Source organism: Triturus cristatus, chromosome 1_2 (assembly GCF_964204655.1).
Source record: "Triturus cristatus chromosome 1_2, aTriCri1.1, whole genome shotgun sequence".
NCBI classification, from domain to species: Eukaryota; Metazoa; Chordata; class Amphibia; order Caudata; family Salamandridae; genus Triturus; species Triturus cristatus.
In genome coordinates this window covers 934,100,507-934,126,889 of record NC_140580.1, presented here as the reverse complement: position 1 = coordinate 934,126,889, position 26,383 = coordinate 934,100,507, and the positions used below count along the sequence as shown (strand labels likewise).

The window sequence follows — 26,383 nt, the reverse complement described above, 5'->3', positions numbered from 1 at the left end:
CATCTGTGGCTGTACTGAGACAGGCTCACACAGGCTGGGCTGATGACGGGGCTGTGGCAGTTCACTTCAGGTCTGAGCAGTGCCCATGGGCTCTCAGCTGTGGCAGCAGGGCAGGCGGCAGCTGCCTAAATGCCCGACTGGTCAAACTGACACATGACCTGGATACCACACAGGAGTCCCAGGCTCCGACCACTGGACTTTGATTGGCTTTCTCATTTCTACCAACGCGATTCTGCACTGCTGCCGTCACACATGTTGACCTGCTCAGGCTGCAGCTAAATAAATGTTTGAATATAATAAGGTGACGTATACTCACCACATGCACAGCACATTGAGTTTGTGCGGCCTCCGGCTACGTCTGGCTGGCAATCTGTGCTCTTCCGCAAGTAGCACGGCTGCGGGTTCAGGTCACAATGCTCAACTCTGTGTGTGAATAGTCTCTTAGTGTGACAGCTGACTTTCAAACGAATTTGCACTGTTCTCATGCGCGCCGGTGCGCGAGACGTTGTCTCTGAAAACACAGACCAAAGGCTCCAGCAAACGCACACGCATAGTGCCAAACAGGACTCAACCCATGAACCAGCGAGAACCATCACAAAGCACTACATTAAACAAATCCTACTGTGTGGAGAGGCACTCCGGGATTTCTGAAGGCGGCATGGGGCCAGACAGAAGGACTTCTGAGGGGGCATGGGGCTAGACAGAAGGCAGCAATGTGCTAAAAAAAACTGCTAAAAACATAAGCAGAGCCATCATGTAGGTTGAGACCGGCACAGAACTGGAGACCACATGTGCACCCCCTTTCTGACAAGGCAGGCCTTTCATGGTTGACAGATTGTAGGTTTAATACATTTTCTTGAAATCCTCACTAGACACGGCACGTGGTCCACTGTTTTTTAAGCTATGCAGAGATCTTGATAAAATAGAGTACAACGCCTGCACTTTTAAATGAGTTTCTGACAAAGCAGCTGAAATGCTGCAAACTTTGCACAAAAGGTGCCTTCTAGAGATCGATCTTGCACTAATGCACTATTAAAAAAAAGTTCCTTCAGTCCTTCACATAAAATGGAATGGTCTCGGGTTGCTACTGACACTTTTTCAGGATATCCACATTCCCCTAGTGTGGCTTGAAATGGAAGTTATTTACATGCAGTGGTTATCCTAAAAATCTGCTGTGGGTCCTGTCCTTGTGGCCGCACCTCTGATATGAAAGAATCACCATGAGAATGAAATGGCAACAGGAGCGGGTGCTTTATAATGACATGAAATGTGTCCTTTGCTCTATGGAAAGGAGCGTGTGGATGCGTCTTGCAAATAGCATGTTATCTTAGTTATCATATGTTATCTTTGCTCCTGTGCCACAGCAATACCACTTGTTTACTCCTGTACCACAGCAATACCACCCCGTGTACTCCTGTCCCCCAGCAACACCAACCTGTTTACTCCTGTGCCACAGCAATACCACCTGTTTACTCTTGTGCCACAGCAATACCATACCGTTTACTTCTGTGCTCCAGCAACACCAGCCAGTTTACTCCTGTGCACCAGCACCCCATTTGCCCCCTCTCTCCGTTCCTTATAATCAGTGGTTCATGAGGGAGCATCAACCCCCTTCATTCCTCTCTTCTCCTACAGCGCAGTCGCCCCCTTCAGTTTCTGCACAGTATCAGCACCCCCCTAAATGCGTGTGTCACGAATACCACCAGCCCCTCGTCCCCCAATGCACCCCAGTCAGAGTCCACCCTGAGTCCCTGGCACTGCCTCACTGACCCCGCAGAAGCTCTCCGGGAGCAGGCTGGTCTCAGGAGCAGCGCGGAGTAAGGCTGAACACGAAAAAACGGCACAGTACCAGAGAGGAAATGTGAGTCACAGGCCCCTCCCTGCGCGGGGTGGGGGGGGGTGTGTGTGTGTGTGTGTGTGTGTGTGTGTGTCTGTGTGTGTGTCTGTGTCTGTGTCTGTGTCTGTGTCTGTGTCTGTCTGTCTTTTACCTCAGCGTCTGTCTGTAGTTTTAGTGAAGTGTTGAAGAGGGGATGGCGGCTGCAGCTTTCATGCCGAGGTGCGGCTATTGTTGCCGTGTAGAAGTATTCCCTGCAATTGAAATTTATTCCATTTCCAGCACACATGCCGGCAAACCAATTAAAAAAAAAAGAGATAGCCTGTTCAACAAGCCCAGGAGTGGTGCGCACACGCTAAAAGGATTTTTTTTTTTAAAAAAAACTCGCAAGTGGTGCGTGCGCGCACTCAAGAGAACTTAAGTTATGCAGCAGGCACAGTGTGGGGCACTAAATAAAAATAGATGGGACACGACCACGCTGCTGCTTGCTCCCGAGCCCCCTAGGCCACAGAAGACAGAAGGCGGGACATGCACCCGCCATGGGCCAATTGCGTGCTGTCTTTCTTAGAAAGACGCACGCAAAGGCCAAAAGCAGGTGGAATAAAAAAAAAAAAAGCACGAGCGTGTGTTTAGAGTTTAAAAGCCCTTACTTAAAGTCTCGCAGGGCAGCGCATGCGCGCTGGCTCAGGCGAGACCTAAAAACTAGGGGTGTCTCAAAGGGGTGTGGCTGAAAACAGTTACTATAAAATCTGTGCTTACCATAGTGTGCCGCTCCACCAGAGGCACACCTACAGCCAATTTCGGGGAGGACTGATAAAGATTTCAGGGAGTGAGGGGGTAATTCTTCCAGCCATAGGCAAACTGGAGATGCAGGGGCTCTAAGAAGGGGTGAAAACACAACAAAGCCTCGTTAACAAGTCAATGGTCTTTTAAAGACCTGTGAAGTACTCTAGTGCGGCTGGCAGCTCAAGAACTGTCTGTGTGTGTGTGCCCGGGAACTCAGCCCTGGCTGACACACACTACGGGGGGAGCTCAAGCCCATTGAGCTCAATGGGCGTTGCACGCCTTCGTCCGACTGGTATTTTGCTGTTTCTGTTATTGTATTCAGATATACAACAACTAACATTACACTTACAACAAGCCACGACTGCTGCCTTTGTGAGTGGTAGTTAGTTGCCTAAAATCAATAATCAACACTGTAACCCAACTTTCCAGGGTGTCTCACATACCACTGACTCGACCTCAGTTCTACAGGCCTTTCAGATACCGTGGCCTGCCAGGAAGCATCCATTCTTGCCTGTTGGCCAGCCACCTGTGGTCACACATGAAGGGAGCAGGTGCCGTGTGAGTAAGTATTGGTTTGGAAGCTTCCTTTGGTAATAACTAGTGCTCCGACGCCAGAAGCCTCAACACATTCCACTGATATGTACAAACGTGCGCTACTTTTCTATAGTACAAATCTAGCTACAAGGCAATGTAGTGTTGCACAGGAGCAGAGCTTAATTTGTATTAAAAAAAATTGCAAGTGCAGGTGGCCAACATTTTTCTTAGGAGGCACGCCCCCAGTTCCATCAGTGGCATCGCATATTGGCTTGGCAGGACATTAACAGCCTATGCGCTCATTATTTGGTGCATTAGCAGACGCTGTGTGTTGTGCACTGTGGCCAGAGACCTGGCTTGGGTGCTGTGGTGGACGGTAGACATAACACCTTTAACATAGTGTAACCCTTCTTTGCATTCCACTGAGGGCACAAGATACTGTATAGTGTGCAATAAAGTCATGTGACTATTGCTGTCCGGAGTGGAGGCTGCAGTAGGGAGAGGGCGGTCGCCAACATGGCGTCTTTGATTTGTGAGTGTGTGAGCACTTATGTGTGGCGCGTTCCATGTGCTCCTGTCCAGACAATGCATGATATGGGGTAGGTTCAGACATTGCCGGTCGAGACGCCAACGTGGTGCCTGTGTTTGTCTCCGGACCCCTTCCCCGTGGCTTCATGGAGCGCCTAGACAGCTCAGTGTGTGACAAGCCCTCATGAGCTGTTCATGTAATAGTGGTGGGATAAGGGGTAGCTGGTGCAGAGCGCGTCGAACTGACCGTATATTTGTTTGACGCGGAGTGACAAACAAGCCCAAGAAGAGTCACCTCACCAGGAGAGGTCTCCTCCGAAGGACCAGGCACCACCATGCTTTAGTCACAAGCACCTCTTTGCTGTCAGACCTCAGTTACTACCTCACATAAAAACAGTTATTAAAAACTGCTATCTTTTTCTTGCCTAAAAGCGCAACGTCAGACTATATTCTGAATACAAACATTGCCTGCCTTTCACATAACACGAAATATATAAGAATTAATATTCAAACGTTACATAATGGGGCGCGAATATGGGCACCCCAGGTCGAACATACATAGATGATGAAGTTAGTGCTCAATTTAAAAAATATAAACTTTCAATAAAAAATTGGTTTCTGTTGATGTTTTACATCTGCTGCAGTGGCGTTTGAAACAAGCTATTGCAAAACAGTAGTTCTCTCCTTTGCAAGAGTTTAAGCTATTGGCATTGTAAATGACAATGCCTTTTATTTATGTTTTAAAAAACAACACATAAATAAAAGGCATTGTCATTTACAATAGCTCAAACTCTCGCAAATGCGAGACCTATTGCATTGCAAATTCTTGTTTCTAATTACCAGCTCATCTGTAAAGAAGGTGATATATACCAATTGGACAAACAGTGCTTATAACTCACTCAAGCAATGAGCTGACATGATTGCTATTAGTGGGACGGTCTTCAGCGTGAGACCGCAGAGAAAACAGCTGTGCATTAGTTCAAACGGGGCACACACGAGATAAGTGTGGTCTCATTGAGACATCAGAATAAAATTTGGTGGGAACCAGTGAATAATCTTTTCAAAAAACGCATCATAGCATGTGATTTGAGTAAAGATGGCTGATCAGGTTGGCGTAAAAAGGCAGAGAGTAATGTAAGTAACCTTTAACTTTCACCATAGCAAGGACTTGCTGGGCCAACAAAATAAAAGTATGTCAGCTAACTGTGCCGGTAACATCTGTATATTGCGGGAGAAACATCAAACAACCTACTTCTCTGATCATCCCTCATAAACGTTTGGTGCAGGGACGTCTGTCTGCCAAGATAACACCAACTACACCAGGAGGAAGATAGAAAAACGTCAACTTTCACGGCCAATCTATACGCATGGGCGTGTAGGTTGTGCAGGTTCGGGTGCAGGACCCTGCCCTCCTGTTGCAAACGTGAGGTCCTCCCGCAGGGGCAGCCGGAGCAGAGGAGAAATTCACATGGTCAATAGCTCAGGTACTGCCCTCTCCTTGCCCAGTCTGAGGCCACTAGGATGACTCTGAGTCTGTCCTTCCTGATCTTCTTGAGAACTCCGGGAAGGAGAGGATGGGGCTGGAAAGGTGTACAGGGGTCCTGTTGTCCAATTGAAACAAAAGACGTCTCTGAGCGAGAACTTCCTTGGGAACTTCAACATGCAAAAGTTTGGACACTGTGAGTTCTCTCCAGTGGGAAAAAGATTGACCACGGGTTCTCCCCATTGTTGGTTTCTCCCCATTAAGGAAAGAAACTCAGTCCCATCTCGGACTGTATTCACTATTCATGATCACCCTAGCTAGCATCGCCTGAGACTGACCATCCTGGCGTTTAAAGAACGAGCTATGTGGTGTGCAACCAAGGAGATGCCCTGGCCATTCAGCCACTTCCAGAGGTGTAGGCCTCCTGGAATAGAAGCCAAGACCCCACTCCACCTTCTTTGTTGCAATACCACATTGCTGTAGTGTTGTTTGTAAGTTCCTGTTCCCCCTTGATAGTCGGGAAGAACGCCTTCAGTGCTAAGTGAATCGCCCGCAACTCCTGCAAGTTGATGTGGATGCAATCTTCTGCCGGTGACCAGCAGCCTCTGGTCTTCACCTCTCCCAGATGACCTCCCCAACTCGGCAATGATGAATTTGCCACAACTGTTAAGTCTGGGTGAGGCAGGTAGAGGGTCTCCCACCAGTACAGTTGCAGCTTAGCAGCCACCAGTGCAGATTTTTGCAGTTTCCTCCCAATACCTGGATTCTGGTTACAAAAGGTTCTCTAGGTGCTGAGACTTCAGGTGCACTTGTAAGGCCAACAGGGAGCACCGAGAACTGAAAGTGCTTGTGGCCTACCTGAAACCCCAGATAACCTCTGCGGGACTGTGAAATATTGATGTGGAAATAAGTGTCCTGCACATTTAATGGCACCATCCTGTTATCTGTGTCCAGGGCAGCCACCAGTCTAGGTGCGATCGAGCAGCCAACCATGCAGATCTTTTGCCGCCTCCTTCAATACCTGGATGGAGTCTGACAGGTTGCCTTGGTGCTGAGCCCACTGTGACTTCAAATCTCACTGCAGAGTCTGTATGTGCCACCTGGCGTGGTTCACTAGCAGGATGCCAAAGGCCAAATGTCAGAAGCCTCAGAGTCAGTCTCACGGAGACCCAGCTCAGGGGTTGAAACATCAGGATCATAGCCCGAACATCCTGGACTTGTTGAGGCAGAGGAATAGCTTGCAAGAGCTCCGTATCCAGGAGGACTCAGATGAAGGGGTGCCACTGTGAAGGAGTCAGATTTGACTTTGGCAGACTGATGGCGAACCTCTGTGATGTTAACCAGTTGGCTGTGGTCTGGAAGTGGTTGATGACCATTTGAGTCGAGTCTGCCTTCAGAAGCCATTGTCGACAAATGGGAAGGCTCCACAGATGGCTGCAACCACCACCTTCCTCTTCGTGAACACCTGAGGGACACTGGTCAGGCCAAAGGGGAGCACAGAAAACTGAAAGAACTCTTGTCCTGCCTGGAACCGCTGTTAACACCTATGGAACTGCAGAACGGGGATGTGAAAATATGTGTTCTACATGTCAATGGCCGCCATCCAGTCTCCTCGATCCAGAGTGAGCATTTTGAACTTGTCCTTCCGGAGGAAGAAACTCTGAGGGAGAAGATCTAGAATCGGGCGTTAGCCTCATCCTTTTTTGGCATCAGAATTAATAACCAGTCCTGATCTCTGATAGCAGTACCCTCTCTATGGCTGTCTTGGCCAAGAGAGCCTGGACAGCCTCTCAAAGTACAGACTAGTGGTCCTCAAGGAGGTAATGTGGTTTGGGAGGTATGTCAGGGGGGTTGTGACAGAAATAGGAGGAATTAGCCGTTCTTCACAATCTGGAGCACCTACTGGTTGTATGTTTTACCTCCACTCGTGGAGGTAAAAAATGACGCGGCCTCCCACCATGTGATTATGTGCTGCAGAGGGTGACTGAAAGCGGTTTTGTGGCAGCTGTTGGTGGAGGAGTAGGGCATTGGGCAGATCATTGCCTCTGGGGCAGGACGGCGGCGTCTGGATCGCCAGCCTCTGCTTTAAAAGGCGTGGGAGTCTTATTGCTGTTGAAGTATGGTTTGGTGTTGCCTCTGCTGGTACCACCTTCCAAAACCTCAAAAGGCCAAGACTGCTGGGGAAATTGCTGCACAGGTGGCTCGGGCAAATCTCAGAGCAAGGCTAGCAGAGGAGAATAGTCTCATGCGAATGTCTCCATGTTTTTTCTCACACTATATGAAGGAGTAGTTGGGAACGCTTTGGGGTTCGGTTGGCTGGTAGAGAGGTCTGTACCACCAGACTTTAAGGTGAAAGATGCTGGAGAAAGAAAGCAGGATCTCCCAGGGCATGCAAGAGCCGCTTTGCAATCTGCCTGGTAAGTGGAGGGCAAGATCCTGTTTTTGCCCAGGTGCCCTACAACGTGTCCATGAGGGTCTCGCTGAAAGGAGAGACGCCTGTGTCTGTCCTGGATGTAGGACCTCAGTTTAGGCATTTCTTTTTAGCTCTATGGTAGGCAGAGTTAGGTCCAAATCTTCTGCTGCTCTCTATATGACAATGGCGGCAGACTATTCTGTAGCTGCCTTAGGTATGGGTGAGAAAAGGTAAGTGTTAGGCAATGCGTCTAAGCCACGGACACCCTGTAGGTCTAAAAACGGGTTTTACACGTCATATGGGGTACTGCCGTTGTACTCATCATAGTCATAAAATTGTTGCTCTAGCGACTACGGCCCAGAGTGTGGGTAAATGTGGGATCATTAGAAGTCACTTCAGGTTTTCTTCGGAGAGGACTAATAGCTCCCCTTCTGGTATCACCGCCGATCTCAGCACTCGGGGCTCTGGCACTATAAATGGTATTGGTGGCGGGTCGAAATCGATCCCTGGGATAGTTGGGTATGGATCCGCCAGTGGTAGACCTTCTCCAGCAGCTGCATCTTTCTGAAGTCCTCCATTGTGTTCGACGGCGGTTTCCAACGCCACTTCACACCTATGCACCTGGCTTCCCTGGGGCAGGTATCCTGGTTTCTAAGGTATCCATGGGTGGGGTGGCTCTCCAACCTTCTGTCTTCCACTGGGTTTCTTCAGGGTCCTTCTTCTTTAACCCCTTGCATGCTTATGACGAGCCCAGCTCGTCATGAGGCACAGTGGAGCTGTGCTCATGACGAGCTGGGCTCGTCATAACCGCTGCGCTTCGTCCACGCGCAATTGATTCCTCGCCTGTGCGGGAGAATCAATCAGTGGGCAGGGTCATTACGAGCTCAGCTCGTCATGAGCACAGCTCCACTGTGCCTCATGACGAGCTGGGCTCGTCGCGAGCACCGCAGCGCTGCGTGCCCCCCCCCGCGCCGTGGGGGAATTACCACAGCGGCGAAGGGGTTAAAAACATAACCGCAACTTACTCATTGACTTGTATTGATCACGCGGTTGTGTTCCAATTAACACACGACATCCATGGGGGTCTTCTAGTTACTTACCTCGGGTGGTTCCTTGGGTCCCCGACACTTCTAGGTCTTCTGGGTACAGTCTTGACTCGAGTCGTGGTTTGCATAACACTTATTTAGTATATGGTTTCATTCCCCGGGGACCGCTGTGTATTAAGTGCTACTTACCTGTTTCTATTGTATAGTATTGTGTGCATCGTGTATATCTCCGGGTAAGAGATAGCTGTACGTGTTAGTGAGTGTCATAATAAATACATATTTTTATAATACACTGTGTGGTTCTTTTTCACTCAATCTATATTTATAAGATTATGTTCTGGTAAAACAAGCTGCTTTACACTCCTTCCTAAGCCTGAAGCCTGCTCTCCACGGCTACGCGTTGGAGAGCTTTCAAAGGTCATCTAAGACCACTAACATCACCATAAGGGTTGTCTGGATTGGTGCAGGGTGCCCACTTACATAAGTGTGCATCATAAACCAGGCTAGCTTCTCACACCAGCGCTTGTTGTTTTTTAGGCATGGGTAGATTAAGTGATGGCCCGGAATCCCAGGATGGTGATCCGGCTGGTTCCCCAGTCATGCCAAGTCACAACCTCTCCCTCCCTTTGTTCACAAAGTAACGGGACTGCATCATCCTTTACAAACTGCGTTGGAAGTAAACCATGTCAAACGGCTTATTCATGTGCCCCGAAGCGCTCGACCTGACACAGCAGAGAAGCAGCTACTGCTCATCAGATCACGTGCAAAAGACTCTACAGTGGTACTTAGGTGTAACTCAACTTTTACCCTTGTTTCCCACAACTACTGGGCCATTCCAATGGAAGCGTTCAACTGGGGGAATGGCCAGAAGGCAGTTCTATGAAACATTGCGTTTGTTCGTATGTAACGCCGATGCTGTGTTATAGCTATACACGTCACCAGGGCACGAGTCGGGGTACCACGCGGGTGGACGGCGTCCCCCCACTTATATTACCGGGTGGATGCCGTCCCCCCTGCCCAAAAGCTGGACTTTAAACGATGGCGCTACTGCCCGCACGGCCGCCCCGTCGATCTCCCAAGTACAGGGCTGGCTGCCAATCTTGTGTAGCGCGAGAATGCGCTACTTATCAAAATTCTGCTTTGCTCTTTGAACCTGCCCCCATCGCCTTGTAACCTTGCCGGGCGCCTACCTGGTTAAGTGCCAGAAACCACCCACTGTACGATTAAAGGAGCCACGGGTGGGAATCTAGCGCTGCGCCCAGAGTGGGTCGATACACAGAGCTTTTTTACTAAAGTGCCACTGACTTCTGGAAACTCAGGTTAAGTTACACCCAAGTTGTAAACACCTACTCAAAGAGAAAAGCAGTGTGAATCTATCGGCAAAGAGCGCCGGCACTTCTTTTCTAAACTGAGTAAAACTTTCCAATACGAAAACCTGCTCCAGTTGAAAAATCTTTTTGCTCCAATTATTGACTTGTAAAAATACAGTTTGGGACTGGCGGCTGTTTGGTGTTAGCATCACATTCATCAAGGGTGTCCTATAATGTCCTACAGGACACGTTCCATTACCAAGCTCAGTGAGCTGAACGTTCACTGTTGACAAATGCGTAGTTGTGAATGTTATGTGCAAACCCTTCAATGCCGGAGGTCGGTAAATGGAGGAACATAAAATAGGCGGCAATGCTTTGAAACGGGGTTTAATGCCCGCTATTGTAAGTGGTATTACCGCTGGTCCTTAAGAAGTGCAGTACAGTGCCAACTCCAGTAGGGGTGAGACAAACACAGAATCGCTCCCAAAACCACACAGAGAATGACGCTACATTCCACAGTGGGTTAACGTGGCCCCCCAAGTGAAGCGGGACTCCCTGTAATAAGAGGGGACTACCTTTCGTGACGTCACTTCCTGTCATGAAGTCACTGCCTGTCGCGACGTCACTTCCTGTCGTGACGTCACTTCCTGTGACACCACCTAACTTGGAGAGTCCCCCCACTTCTTTTTAGGTCTCGGGACCATCCGGTCGGCAGACCGGAAGTCCGGAGATTTAATGACTTGGAGAAGAGGGGCTTGAACCCGCCCCTCTTCTCCCCTGTTCTCCATTGGCTGGCCTCGTAAATGCTGGCCAGCCACTGGAGAAGAGGTCAGTCACTCCGATAAGGCCCCGTCCTTTTCGGATCGGGGGGCGTGTTTTTTAAAGAAAGTCTCATTCTCTCCTCCAGCCAAGACAAACACGCCCCCGAATCCGAAAAGGACATTGCGTTTCTCCGAGGCATTTCTGCTTTGCCTCGGAGAAAGGCGGTGGTGTGCCTTTTGCTCTGCCTTGTTCCTGTATGACTCTTTATTCCCTACACACTGAACATACCTTCCCCTACCCACTTCGCTTACACAGTCCCTCTACACAAGGTCCACCGGGATACCGTCTCCAACCCAATGAGAGACCCTGCACCTAGATGACGCTGGCCTCTTCGTTCAACAGACTCAATGATTCACCTACAGGGCGACGCTCCTCTAAAGTCTGCTGGTCATTCTCTCACCCATCAAATGCACCCATTCCCTAACGGTGCTCCGCCATGACTAGGAAGCATATCTGCCCCACAGGCTCCGAGTCTGCAGCCTATGCCCTGGGCCCCTCACCTCGTAGCAAGCAGTAGAGGTTGCACACCAGCAGGCTCCTCAGCAAGGCGCCCATGGCTCCCCGCGTACTCTAGCGGCCCCGTGACATGGCCACAGTGCTCTGAACGCTCTAGGCGCTGCTCTCCCACCGAAGCGCGGATCCTGTGGTGGTGGTGGTTGTCGGTGGGGCCCGGTACTGCTGTCTGCTTTCCTCCATGGCGCTGGTGGATCGGCCGCTATGGCTCCACCTCCCCCTCCTGCAGGGCCGACCGTGCGCACGGACACCAGGGGACTTCAAAGGCTGTAAAGGATGGAACTGCAGACTAGAGTTAAGATTTATTTTTCTCCCTGATGGTGAGGGCAACAAGCATTTACAATGCAACGGTCTCGGCATTGTTAGAGTTAGAGCTATTGGCATTGCTCGTGACAATGCCGTTTCTTTAAATGTTTCAAAAACAAAAAGATAAACAAAAATAATGTCATGAGCAATGCCAATAGCTCTAACTTTACCAAATGCTTGTATCATAGTAGGTTTGGGCTTAAACAGCCCAGTCAGCAAAGGACAGTGCGATAAAAATCCAGAGCTTGTTTATGATGCCGCACGTTTGGTAGGGGTTACATACCTGTTTACCGACGGAAATAAGACTGGGTTACTCACATTTTCCTTTTAAATAAAATGGATTAAACAATACAGAACATGTGCAGGTCACTGCAGAGAAGCATGAGATTCCACTTACTGAGGCCGGCATCGAGGACCTAGGTTGCGCACAGGTCCGTGGTGGTCACCCGGCAGAGCAGCCCCATGTCACCCCTAGATTCTGCCCGGGCCGCCCTCTGGGATAGAGTGAACCCAGAGACTCGAAGCACCATCCCGGGCGGTCGCTAAGGACTCTTTGCAGGTGTAACCAAGGGACGGCGAGCCTTAGGAGCCAAATTACACAAAACGGGTGACGTATAAGAAGAACTCAAATAAAGCATCCGACCTGACGGAGACCGCGGCCATCTTAGAATGGGAAAGCTCTCCGATGAAAGGAGGGCGAGGAGATACGAGTAAAGGCTTAGAGGCGTTGATACATTTTACGTTCCTTTGTTTAATTGACTTCATGAAATGTAGAATTACGGATAAAATGTTTCAATGATGTGGCGGAGTCAATTAAGAAGGCCATGGCCGGGGGCCCATAGCTGCAAAGTTCAGACAAGCATGTGTGCTTTAGTGTGACATTTCCGTGGTTTCAAAGCTTTTCCTTAATATCTCGTGCCGAGTTAAAATATGACTCATGAGGTCTTGGGCCATCCCACAATATCCGACACTGCGCGTATTAAGTATGCCTGTAACTTGATGGGGGAGAGGGCCAGAGGTGCGGCGTCTGTGACAGGAAAGTGATGCCTCCTTTAACAAAGAAAAACAAGGAGATCAGGTGAGGGAGCAACGCCGGGACACCACCGCCTTTCTCCGAGGCACAGCAGAAAATGCCTCGGAGAAAGGGAGCGTCCTTTTCGGATTTGGGGGCGTGTTTTGCTGTTGTCTCCTCCCTGAGACTTCTCGCAAAAAACACGCCCCCCGATCCGAAAAGGACGGGGCATAATCGGAGTGACTGGACCTCTTCTCCAGTGGCTGGCCAGCATTTAAGAGGCCAGCCAATGGAGAACAGGAGAGAAGAGGGGCGGGTGCCAGCCCCTCTTCTTAAAGTCATTAAATCTCGCGAGCGAGACTGCGCAAGCGCAGCCATCGCTAGCCGAGACCTAAAAACGGAGAGCCCGATAGAGAACCGTTTCAACGCTTGCTTTTTCACCGGCAGGACCCTGCCCACTTAAAGCCCTGGTGGTCATAGAAACGCGACAGCCCTGGAAAGGCGCTGGGATTGTTACCAAACAGAGACCTGGGAAGGGAGGTGAAAAGCTAACCTCCTCGTCCGGTTATTTACAACAAACACAAAGAACACCTGGCTTTAAATTTGGGCACGCTTGGCCGGCCGTTCAAAAATCACAACTCGATACTCCCGAGGAACTAGGCGGATAATGCTCGACCTTGCGCGAAACTGTTTTTTTTTTTCCACTCGTCATTTTTGCCCCCTGGCTGAAATTAAGAGGACAAGTAAACTGTTATTAAAATCCGTGGAGCAATCGGTCGGTGCGTTTATTTCAGTCACGTTCTTTCTGCCTAGACTATGGCGTTAAGTAAATAATGCGAGATAGCACTACATATCCCACCATGCAATGGTGCGTTTTGTAGTCAAGCTGAACAATAGGGGAACAAGCATTTACAATGCAATGGTCTCGGCATTGGTAAAGTTAGAGCTATTGGCATTGCTCATGACATTATTTTTGTTTATGTTTTTTGTTTTTAAAACATTTAAAGAAACGGCATTGTCATGAGCAATGCCAATAGCTCTAACTTTAACAATGCCGAGACCGTTGCATTGTAAATGCTTGTTATAGGATCTCTTGTCAACCGGCCACACAGCCTTACAGTCTTCCCCACCAGGCAACTGTAATGTGGGGCCAGTATCCTGGGCGCGCGGGCTCTGAGGGGTAGCTTGCAGCAGCGTCGCTAGGCCAGTATTGCTCTGGCCGATGCAGACGTAAGTTTGGCACTCCTTGGGGCCCGCGCAGATGGCCAGAGGCAGAGTCCCACTCCTCAGTCTTTTACGTAAACATGTAAAACCAGATGTGGGCGAACCAACAAATTAACTGGGAGAGCAAAGCAAAAGGTCTGACTTGGCTCTAAAAGCCCTTGCACGAGCCAAGCCTGGAAAATATTAGGCATATCAATCATAAAACAAACATGTGAAAATATGATCAAGTCTCATCAAAATTCAAAAACGTGTATTTATTTAACACGCTGAAGTGTTTCACCTTAGAACCTCAGGTTATATAAACGCATTGAACAGTATGTATTCAAAGTGATAATTTTTAAACAACAACTTATAGTCCTGACCCCGTCCTCACAACAATTGCATTAGGGAACTAAGAGGCAAGTCAGATGGCCTAAGCGTAGTTAAGATCTTTATTATAGATGTGACAACAGACTTAAATCAAACACAAGAGGTTTTTGTACATTCACTTCCTGAACTTATCTATTGTATTTCAAAGGTGCGCTCATATAAGATAAAGAAGAATAAGGAGGCCAGGTGAATGTAAAATCTATGCCTATGATCATAAGGTTTGTGAGCAAGTCAGCCAGGATTCATAATAGGTTTTCTTTTTCACATTGAGCAGTTGAGCGATACATATATAGATAGGACCTAGAAAAATAATACCCATCTATTTTACTTCAAAGGCTAACATTTTTTCTACTATTCTTGGAGCGTGAGCCTAACGAGTGGTGGTGTGCAGAAAACACATTCAAGCGCGGTTCGTTTTCGCCTCGCGGATCTAAGAACATTACAAACTGAGCCAGAGACGGGCATCTAGGTCAAGCTTTTAGTAGCTCCCCCATCAATATCTAAAACCATCAAAAACTTGAGTAAGACATTTATATGTAACTAATTAGTTGACAGTGAAAGCTATAGATAAAACGTGGAATTACTATTGTTTTTTTTAACACATTCCCGATCCGATTTTGAGAAGATTATATTTTCTTAAGGGTACCTTTCAGCAGCTTGCACCATGTATGCCTAGCCCTGCCCTGCTCTTGATGGCTTACAGAGCCATATTAATGTGCACAGCCCTCTCACAGCAACAGAACAAACACAGACCCAACTTCGTGCTCCCGCCTCAGTGTTTAAAAATGTGGTTACCTGCTGAGACTCTGCTTTTGTTAAAGCTGTAAATCTTTTCCAAATCTTAATAAATTGCTGTTGCCCGGAATAACCTCCTCTTCCAGCGTCACGCTGAGCAGAGGGATGCGCAGGCAGGAGAACTGCCTGTGACCCATGCTTTGCTTTAACAATGCACAGATGTAAAGAAAACAATTGGTTCTGTCGGGTAAGAATAATTTCTTTAGATATTGAGTCACTTCTTGAGTTATTCAGAACAAACAGCAATTACGAAGAATACACACACTGAGACCCTGAAGAATATTAAAGAATTTTATAAATTCCGTCATTTATAAACACTTGAATTAAATTGCATGGCTGTCAATAACGAAAGTGATTAAAGAAATATTAGTGACAAGGTGACATGTGGTGCTCAGTGAAATAGTGATGGTGCGTAATATATACCAGAAGCCATTGTCGACAAATGGGAAGGCTCCACAGATGGCTGCAACCACCACCTTCCTCTTCGTGAACACCTGAGGGACACTGGTCAGGCCAAAGGGGAGCACAGAAAACTGAAAGAACTCTTGTCCTGCCTGGAACCGCTGTTAACACCTATGGAACTGCAGAACGGGGATGTGAAAATATGTGTTCTACATGTCAATGGCCGCCATCCAGTCTCCTCGATCCAGAGTGAGCATTTTGAACTTGTCCTTCCGGAGGAAGAAACTCTGAGGGAGAAGATCTAGAATCGGGCGTTAGCCTCATCCTTTTTTGGCATCAGAATTAATAACCAGTCCTGATCTCTGATAGCAGTACCCTCTCTATGGCTGTCTTGGCCAAGAGAGCCTGGACAGCCTCTCAAAGTACAGACTAGTGGTCCTCAAGGAGGTAATGTGGTTTGGGAGGTATGTCAGGGGGGTTGTGACAGAAATAGGAGGAATTAGCCGTTCTTCACAATCTGGAGCACCTACTGGTTGTATGTTTTACCTCCACTCGTGGAGGTAAAAAATGACGCGGCCTCCCACCATGTGATTATGTGCTGCAGAGGGTGACTGAAAGCGGTTTTGTGGCAGCTGTTGGTGGAGGAGTAGGGCATTGGGCAGATCATTGCCTCTGGGGCAGGACGGCGGCGTCTGGATCGCCAGCCTCTGCTTTAAAAGGCGTGGGAGTCTTATTGCTGTTGAAGTATGGTTTGGTGTTGCCTCTGCTGGTACCACCTTCCAAAACCTCAAAAGGCCAAGACTGCTGGGGAAATTGCTGCACAGGTGGCTCGGGCAAATCTCAGAGCAAGGCTAGCAGAGGAGAATAGTCTCATGCGAATGTCTCCATGTTTTTTCTCACACTATATGAAGGAGTAGTTGGGAACGCTTTGGGGTTCGGTTGGCTGGTAGAGAGGTCTGTACCACCAGACTTTAAGGTGAAAGATGCTGGAGAAAGAAAGCAGGATCTCCCAGGGCATGCAAGAGCCGCTTTGCAATCTGCCTGGTAAGTGGAGGGCAAGATCCTGTTTTTGCCCAGGTGCCCTACAACGTGTCCATGAGGGTCTCGCTGAAAGGAGAGACGCCTGTGTCTGTCCTGGATGTAGGACCTCAGTTTAGGCATTTCTTTTTAGCTCTATGGTAGGCAGAGTTAGGTCCAAATCTTCTGCTGCTCTCTATATGACAATGGCGGCAGACTATTCTGTAGCTGCCTTAGGTATGGGTGAGAAAAGGTAAGTGTTAGGCAATGCGTCTAAGCCACGGACACCCTGTAGGTCTAAAAACGGGTTTTACACGTCATATGGGGTACTGCCGTTGTACTCATCATAGTCATAAAATTGTTGCTCTAGCGACTACGGCCCAGAGTGTGGGTAAATGTGGGATCATTAGAAGTCACTTCAGGTTTTCTTCGGAGAGGACTAATAGCTCCCCTTCTGGTATCACCGCCGATCTCAGCACTCGGGGCTCTGGCACTATAAATGGTATTGGTGGCGGGTCGAAATCGATCCCTGGGATAGTTGGGTATGGATCCGCCAGTGGTAGACCTTCTCCAGCAGCTGCATCTTTCTGAAGTCCTCCATTGTGTTCGACGGCGGTTTCCAACGCCACTTCACACCTATGCACCTGGCTTCCCTGGGGCAGGTATCCTGGTTTCTAAGGTATCCATGGGTGGGGTGGCTCTCCAACCTTCTGTCTTCCACTGGGTTTCTTCAGGGTCCTTCTTCTTTAACCCCTTGCATGCTTATGACGAGCCCAGCTCGTCATGAGGCACAGTGGAGCTGTGCTCATGACGAGCTGGGCTCGTCATAACCGCTGCGCTTCGTCCACGCGCAATTGATTCCTCGCCTGTGCGGGAGAATCAATCAGTGGGCAGGGTCATTACGAGCTCAGCTCGTCATGAGCACAGCTCCACTGTGCCTCATGACGAGCTGGGCTCGTCGCGAGCACCGCAGCGCTGCGTGCCCCCCCCGCGCCGTGGGGGAATTACCACAGCGGCGAAGGGGTTAAAAACATAACCGCAACTTACTCATTGACTTGTATTGATCACGCGGTTGTGTTCCAATTAACACACGACATCCATGGGGGTCTTCTAGTTACTTACCTCGGGTGGTTCCTTGGGTCCCCGACACTTCTAGGTCTTCTGGGTACAGTCTTGACTCGAGTCGTGGTTTGCATAACACTTATTTAGTATATGGTTTCATTCCCCGGGGACCGCTGTGTATTAAGTGCTACTTACCTGTTTCTATTGTATAGTATTGTGTGCATCGTGTATATCTCCGGGTAAGAGATAGCTGTACGTGTTAGTGAGTGTCATAATAAATACATATTTTTATAATACACTGTGTGGTTCTTTTTCACTCAATCTATATTTATAAGATTATGTTCTGGTAAAACAAGCTGCTTTACACTCCTTCCTAAGCCTGAAGCCTGCTCTCCACGGCTACGCGTTGGAGAGCTTTCAAAGGTCATCTAAGACCACTAACATCACCATAAGGGTTGTCTGGATTGGTGCAGGGTGCCCACTTACATAAGTGTGCATCATAAACCAGGCTAGCTTCTCACACCAGCGCTTGTTGTTTTTTAGGCATGGGTAGATTAAGTGATGGCCCGGAATCCCAGGATGGTGATCCGGCTGGTTCCCCAGTCATGCCAAGTCACAACCTCTCCCTCCCTTTGTTCACAAAGTAACGGGACTGCATCATCCTTTACAAACTGCGTTGGAAGTAAACCATGTCAAACGGCTTATTCATGTGCCCCGAAGCGCTCGACCTGACACAGCAGAGAAGCAGCTACTGCTCATCAGATCACGTGCAAAAGACTCTACAGTGGTACTTAGGTGTAACTCAACTTTTACCCTTGTTTCCCACAACTACTGGGCCATTCCAATGGAAGCGTTCAACTGGGGGAATGGCCAGAAGGCAGTTCTATGAAACATTGCGTTTGTTCGTATGTAACGCCGATGCTGTGTTATAGCTATACACGTCACCAGGGCACGAGTCGGGGTACCACGCGGGTGGACGGCGTCCCCCCACTTATATTACCGGGTGGATGCCGTCCCCCCTGCCCAAAAGCTGGACTTTAAACGATGGCGCTACTGCCCGCACGGCCGCCCCGTCGATCTCCCAAGTACAGGGCTGGCTGCCAATCTTGTGTAGCGCGAGAATGCGCTACTTATCAAAATTCTGCTTTGCTCTTTGAACCTGCCCCCATCGCCTTGTAACCTTGCCGGGCGCCTACCTGGTTAAGTGCCAGAAACCACCCACTGTACGATTAAAGGAGCCACGGGTGGGAATCTAGCGCTGCGCCCAGAGTGGGTCGATACACAGAGCTTTTTTACTAAAGTGCCACTGACTTCTGGAAACTCAGGTTAAGTTACACCCAAGTTGTAAACACCTACTCAAAGAGAAAAGCAGTGTGAATCTATCGGCAAAGAGCGCCGGCACTTCTTTTCTAAACTGAGTAAAACTTTCCAATACGAAAACCTGCTCCAGTTGAAAAATCTTTTTGCTCCAATTATTGACTTGTAAAAATACAGTTTGGGACTGGCGGCTGTTTGGTGTTAGCATCACATTCATCAAGGGTGTCCTATAATGTCCTACAGGACACGTTCCATTACCAAGCTCAGTGAGCTGAACGTTCACTGTTGACAAATGCGTAGTTGTGAATGTTATGTGCAAACCCTTCAATGCCGGAGGTCGGTAAATGGAGGAACATAAAATAGGCGGCAATGCTTTGAAACGGGGTTTAATGCCCGCTATTGTAAGTGGTATTACCGCTGGTCCTTAAGAAGTGCAGTACAGTGCCAACTCCAGTAGGGGTGAGACAAACACAGAATCGCTCCCAAAACCACACAGAGAATGACGCTACATTCCACAGTGGGTTAACGTGGCCCCCCAAGTGAAGCGGGACTCCCTGTAATAAGAGGGGACTACCTTTCGTGACGTCACTTCCTGTCATGAAGTCACTGCCTGTCGCGACGTCACTTCCTGTCGTGACGTCACTTCCTGTGACACCACCTAACTTGGAGAGTCCCCCCACTTCTTTTTAGGTCTCGGGACCATCCGGTCGGCAGACCGGAAGTCCGGAGATTTAATGACTTGGAGAAGAGGGGCTTGAACCCGCCCCTCTTCTCCCCTGTTCTCCATTGGCTGGCCTCGTAAATGCTGGCCAGCCACTGGAGAAGAGGTCAGTCACTCCGATAAGGCCCCGTCCTTTTCGGATCGGGGGGCGTGTTTTTTAAAGAAAGTCTCATTCTCTCCTCCAGCCAAGACAAACACGCCCCCGAATCCGAAAAGGACATTGCGTTTCTCCGAGGCATTTCTGCTTTGCCTCGGAGAAAGGCGGTGGTGTGCCTTTTGCTCTGCCTTGTTCCTGTATGACTCTTTATTCCCTACACACTGAACATACCTTCCCCTACCCACTTCGCTTACACAGTCCCTCTACACAAGGTCCACCGGGATACCGTCTCCAACCCAATGAGAGACCCTGCACCTAGATGACGCTGGCCTCTTCGTTCAACAGACTCAATGATTCACCTACAGGGCGACGCTCCTCTAAAGTCTGCTGGTCATTCTCTCACCCATCAAATGCACCCATTCCCTAACGGTGCTCCGCCATGACTAGGAAGCATATCTGCCCCACAGGCTCCGAGTCTGCAGCCTATGCCCTGGGCCCCTCACCTCGTAGCAAGCAGTAGAGGTTGCACACCAGCAGGCTCCTCAGCAAGGCGCCCATGGCTCCCCGCGTACTCTAGCGGCCCCGTGACATGGCCACAGTGCTCTGAACGCTCTAGGCGCTGCTCTCCCACCGAAGCGCGGATCCTGTGGTGGTGGTGGTTGTCGGTGGGGCCCGGTACTGCTGTCTGCTTTCCTCCATGGCGCTGGTGGATCGGCCGCTATGGCTCCACCTCCCCCTCCTGCAGGGCCGACCGTGCGCACGGACACCAGGGGACTTCAAAGGCTGTAAAGGATGGAACTGCAGACTAGAGTTAAGATTTATTTTTCTCCCTGATGGTGAGGGCAACAAGCATTTACAATGCAACAGTCTCGGCATTGTTAGAGTTAGAGCTATTGGCATTGCTCGTGACAATGCCGTTTCTTTAAATGTTTCAAAAACAAAAAGATAAACAAAAATAATGTCATGAGCAATGCCAATAGCTCTAACTTTACCAAATGCTTGTATCATAGTAGGTTTGGGCTTAAACAGCCCAGTCAGCAAAGGACAGTGCGATAAAAATCCAGAGCTTGTTTATGATGCCGCACGTTTGGTAGGGGTTACATACCTGTTTACCGACGGAAATAAGACTGGGTTACTCACATTTTCCTTTTAAATAAAATGGATTAAACAATACAGAACATGTGCAGGTCACTGCAGAGAAGCATGAGATTCCACTTACTGAGGCCGGCATCGAGGACCTAGGTTGCGCACAGGTCCGTGGTGGTCACCCGGCAGAGCAGCCCCATGTCACCCCTAGATTCTGCCCGGGCCGCCCTCTGGGATAGAGTGAACCCAGAGACTCGAAGCACCATCCCGGGCGGTCGCTAAGGACTCTTTGCAGGTGTAACCAAGGGACGGCGAGCCTTAGGAGCCAAATTACACAAAACGGGTGACGTATAAGAAGAACTCAAATAAAGCATCCGACCTGACGGAGACCGCGGCCATCTTAGAATGGGAAAGCTCTCCGATGAAAGGAGGGCGAGGAGATACGAGTAAAGGCTTAGAGGCGTTGATACATTTTACGTTCCTTTGTTTAATTGACTTCATGAAATGTAGAATTACGGATAAAATGTTTCAATGATGTGGCGGAGTCAATTAAGAAGGCCATGGCCGGGGGCCCATAGCTGCAAAGTTCAGACAAGCATGTGTGCTTTAGTGTGACATTTCCGTGGTTTCAAAGCTTTTCCTTAATATCTCGTGCCGAGTTAAAATATGACTCATGAGGTCTTGGGCCATCCCACAATATCCGACACTGCGCGTATTAAGTATGCCTGTAACTTGATGGGGGAGAGGGCCAGAGGTGCGGCGTCTGTGACAGGAAAGTGATGCCTCCTTTAACAAAGAAAAACAAGGAGATCAGGTGAGGGAGCAACGCCGGGACACCACCGCCTTTCTCCGAGGCACAGCAGAAAATGCCTCGGAGAAAGGGAGCGTCCTTTTCGGATTTGGGGGCGTGTTTTGCTGTTGTCTCCTCCCTGAGACTTCTCGCAAAAAACACGCCCCCCGATCCGAAAAGGACGGGGCATAATCGGAGTGACTGGACCTCTTCTCCAGTGGCTGGCCAGCATTTAAGAGGCCAGCCAATGGAGAACAGGAGAGAAGAGGGGCGGGTGCCAGCCCCTCTTCTTAAAGTCATTAAATCTCGCGAGCGAGACTGCGCAAGCGCAGCCATCGCTAGCCGAGACCTAAAAACGGAGAGCCCGATAGAGAACCGTTTCAACGCTTGCTTTTTCACCGGCAGGACCCTGCCCACTTAAAGCCCTGGTGGTCATAGAAACGCGACAGCCCTGGAAAGGCGCTGGGATTGTTACCAAACAGAGACCTGGGAAGGGAGGTGAAAAGCTAACCTCCTCGTCCGGTTATTTACAACAAACACAAAGAACACCTGGCTTTAAATTTGGGCACGCTTGGCCGGCCGTTCAAAAATCACAACTCGATACTCCCGAGGAACTAGGCGGATAATGCTCGACCTTGCGCGAAACTGTTTTTTTTTTTCCACTCGTCATTTTTGCCCCCTGGCTGAAATTAAGAGGACAAGTAAACTGTTATTAAAATCCGTGGAGCAATCGGTCGGTGCGTTTATTTCAGTCACGTTCTTTCTGCCTAGACTATGGCGTTAAGTAAATAATGCGAGATAGCACTACATATCCCACCATGCAATGGTGCGTTTTGTAGTCAAGCTGAACAATAGGGGAACAAGCATTTACAATGCAATGGTCTCGGCATTGGTAAAGTTAGAGCTATTGGCATTGCTCATGACATTATTTTTGTTTATGTTTTTTGTTTTTAAAACATTTAAAGAAACGGCATTGTCATGAGCAATGCCAATAGCTCTAACTTTAACAATGCCGAGACCGTTGCATTGTAAATGCTTGTTATAGGATCTCTTGTCAACCGGCCACACAGCCTTACAGTCTTCCCCACCAGGCAACTGTAATGTGGGGCCAGTATCCTGGGCGCGCGGGCTCTGAGGGGTAGCTTGCAGCAGCGTCGCTAGGCCAGTATTGCTCTGGCCGATGCAGACGTAAGTTTGGCACTCCTTGGGGCCCGCGCAGATGGCCAGAGGCAGAGTCCCACTCCTCAGTCTTTTACGTAAACATGTAAAACCAGATGTGGGCGAACCAACAAATTAACTGGGAGAGCAAAGCAAAAGGTCTGACTTGGCTCTAAAAGCCCTTGCACGAGCCAAGCCTGGAAAATATTAGGCATATCAATCATAAAACAAACATGTGAAAATATGATCAAGTCTCATCAAAATTCAAAAACGTGTATTTATTTAACACGCTGAAGTGTTTCACCTTAGAACCTCAGGTTATATAAACGCATTGAACAGTATGTATTCAAAGTGATAATTTTTAAACAACAACTTATAGTCCTGACCCCGTCCTCACAACAATTGCATTAGGGAACTAAGAGGCAAGTCAGATGGCCTAAGCGTAGTTAAGATCTTTATTATAGATGTGACAACAGACTTAAATCAAACACAAGAGGTTTTTGTACATTCACTTCCTGAACTTATCTATTGTATTTCAAAGGTGCGCTCATATAAGATAAAGAAGAATAAGGAGGCCAGGTGAATGTAAAATCTATGCCTATGATCATAAGGTTTGTGAGCAAGTCAGCCAGGATTCATAATAGGTTTTCTTTTTCACATTGAGCAGTTGAGCGATACATATATAGATAGGACCTAGAAAAATAATACCCATCTATTTTACTTCAAAGGCTAACATTTTTTCTACTATTCTTGGAGCGTGAGGCTAACGAGTGGTGGTGTGCAGAAAACACATTCAAGCGCGGTTCGTTTTCGCCTCGCGGATCTAAGAACATTACAAACTGAGCCAGAGACGGGCATCTAGGTCAAGCTTTTAGTAGCTCCCCCATCAATATCTAAAACCATCAAAAACTTGAGTAAGACATTTATATGTAACTAATTAGTTGACAGTGAAAGCTATAGATAAAACGTGGAATTACTATTGTTTTTTTTAACACATTCCCGATCCGATTTTGAGAAGATTATATTTTCTTAAGGGTACCTTTCAGCAGCTTGCACCATGTATGCCTAGCCCTGCCCTGCTCTTGATGGCTTACAGAGCCATATTAATGTGCACAGCCCTCTCACAGCAACAGAACAAACACAGACCCAACTTCGTGCTCCCGCCTCAGTGTTTAAAAATGTGGTTACCTGCTGAGACTCTGCTTTTGTTAAAGCTGTAAATCTTTTCCAAATCTTAATAAATTGCTGTTGCCCGGAATAACCTCCTCTTCCAGCGTCACGCTGAGCAGAGGGATGCGCAGGCAGGAGAACTGCCTGTGACCCATGCTTTGCTTTAACAATGCACAGATGTAAAGAAAACAATTGGTTCTGTCGGGTAAGAATAATTTCTTTAGATATTGAGTCACTTCTTGAGTTATTCAGAACAAACAGCAATTACGAAGAATACACACACTGAGACCCTGAAGAATATTAAAGAATTTTATAAATTCCGTCATTTATAAACACTTGAATTAAATTGCATGGCTGTCAATAACGAAAGTGATTAAAGAAATATTAGTGACAAGGTGACATGTGGTGCTCAGTGAAATAGTGATGGTGCGTAATATATACAAGGTGACTATTAAAATTCCGACGATTTGAAGAGGCCAGAAAAACAGATAATTGAATAGGTCTGCAGATTGGTTAAGTAAGTCTTTAAGCAGAGTCTTTCAACTGGTCCCGTATTTGTCGACGTTTCAACCCTGGAAGCGCACTACTGTGTAGTCAATGCGGGTCTTCATCAGGACGTTAAAGAGGGGGGGGTGACAGCCTAATTAAGTCCGAAATTTCCTAAAGGACGTGTTTTGAAATCTTCGTCTGACGAGTATTCAAAAGATCTCCTGTACCACTCCAGTGTCAGTTTTGGGTCTTTCAGTCAGGTTTCACATTAATCAGAAGCCGGGCACAGGCATTCGTCCTGATTCCTCTGAGCGCGTTAGTCACTCGTCTGCAGGTTTCCAGTGTCGGTTTTGGATCTCTCGGTCTGGTTTCACATTAATGAGAAGCCGGGCGCAGGCGTTCGTCCGGATTCATCTGAGCGCGTGAATCACTCGTCTGGAGGGTTCTTGGTGGAATCCACAACTTGAGATTAGTAAAGGAGGGGCTCAGGCATACGTCCTGTCTCCTTGTGACCGAATCAGTGAGCACCACATGTCACCTTGTCACTAATATTTCTTTAATCACTTTCGTTATTGACAGCCATGCAATTTAATTCAAGTGTTTATAAATGACGGAATTTATAAAATTCTTTAATATTCTTCAGGGTCTCAGTGTGTGTATTCTTCGTAATTGCTGTTTGTTCTGAATAACTCAAGAAGTGACTCGATATCTAAAGAAATTATTCTTACCCGACAGAACCAATTGTTTTCTTTACATAACTGCCCAGGTTCTGAGGGATACTGGGTTACCCCATTGCTATTCTGATTAACAATGCACAGAGGCTTCTATGGCTACCGAGGTGAAGCATTACACGGTGGCAGCATCGAGAACGTATGCATAAAGATAACAAAACAGCGAATGAGAGCGGAGTGGGGGCACAGAACAGTCGCTTTCTGAAAACCGTGTCGGACATTTGATCTCAGTGTTTGAATGCTCAGCAAATGTGACGAGATAAGAGCCAGATTTACATGCCTGTTTACGAAAATGGAGTGGAGCGAGTGAAAACAGGACCGATTGTGTGAATTGCTTTTCAACAAAGAAAAAAGTAGTTCCTAAAACATATGCTAAAATGTAACCAGTGAATTGATAGAGTAATTGGCCCTTGCTCAGGGAGGGCTAAACGCAGGAAGCATGCATGCCATTGGCAAATGGGGAGAAAGAATAGGAGAGCGACGATGAAGCCAGCACATAAAGAAACCTATGGGCTGGCTGAAGCCCACAAAGTATATAAAACATGTCTCAAAGTAATAGAGAGCTACCACACCATGCATACTCCACACTACCACACTCCTCGCTACTCCCTTCCACACTATTCCATGCTACTCCATTCCACTCGCGACATGGCACACTACTATACGCCCTTCCACTCTAAGACACTACACGCCACTGCACTCTACACCTCCACACCTCTCCACTCCAAACGCCCCACTCCAATCTCCCCCACTGCACACCACATTACCCCAGTCTACTTTACCCCACTCCAATCTACCCCACTCCTCTCCAATCTACCCTACTATAAATCACCCAATCTACCCCCCTCCACCCTGCTCCAACCTACACCAGCCCAATCTACTCCACACCACTCCAATCTACCCCACTTCCCAATCTACCCCACTCAATTCAAGTCTACCCTACTATAATCCACCCAATCTACCACACTCTACTCAAATCCCTCCCACTGCACTCTTCCCCAATCTTTTTGAATTTTGGTTGAAAAGTTGTATGAAATTAAAGTTTTTGCTTAAAACCGTTCTGTAGAGATGCTGGAATTCCCAAATTAACTGCTGTAATATGTTGGCTGGGTAAACTGGACCTAGGTGTACTTGATTACTTTAGTGGGACATTCCTAACGCATTTCTTTTATATCTAGAGGCTTTACGGAGACCTGTTGGTCTAGCCTTATGTTCCTGCCTGGATCCTGTGTACTCGGGTGATTGTCTGTTTTAGATGTATTTGTAGATTCCTCAATTTTGCTTGTTGTGTCTGACATCCTAAGAGTAGAGGACTTCAGTGCTTAAAGACTGAGTGGATGGTTAGGAAATTATAAACCAACATTTTAT

At 48.1% G+C, this 26,383-nt stretch overlaps 1 protein-coding gene across 3 annotated transcripts in view; it reads left to right on the top strand.

The window, feature by feature from the left end:
- SRM (spermidine synthase) overlaps positions 1–26,383 on the top strand; it is a 109,720-nt gene that overhangs the window by 61,535 nt on the left and 21,802 nt on the right. The window lies entirely within an intron of this gene.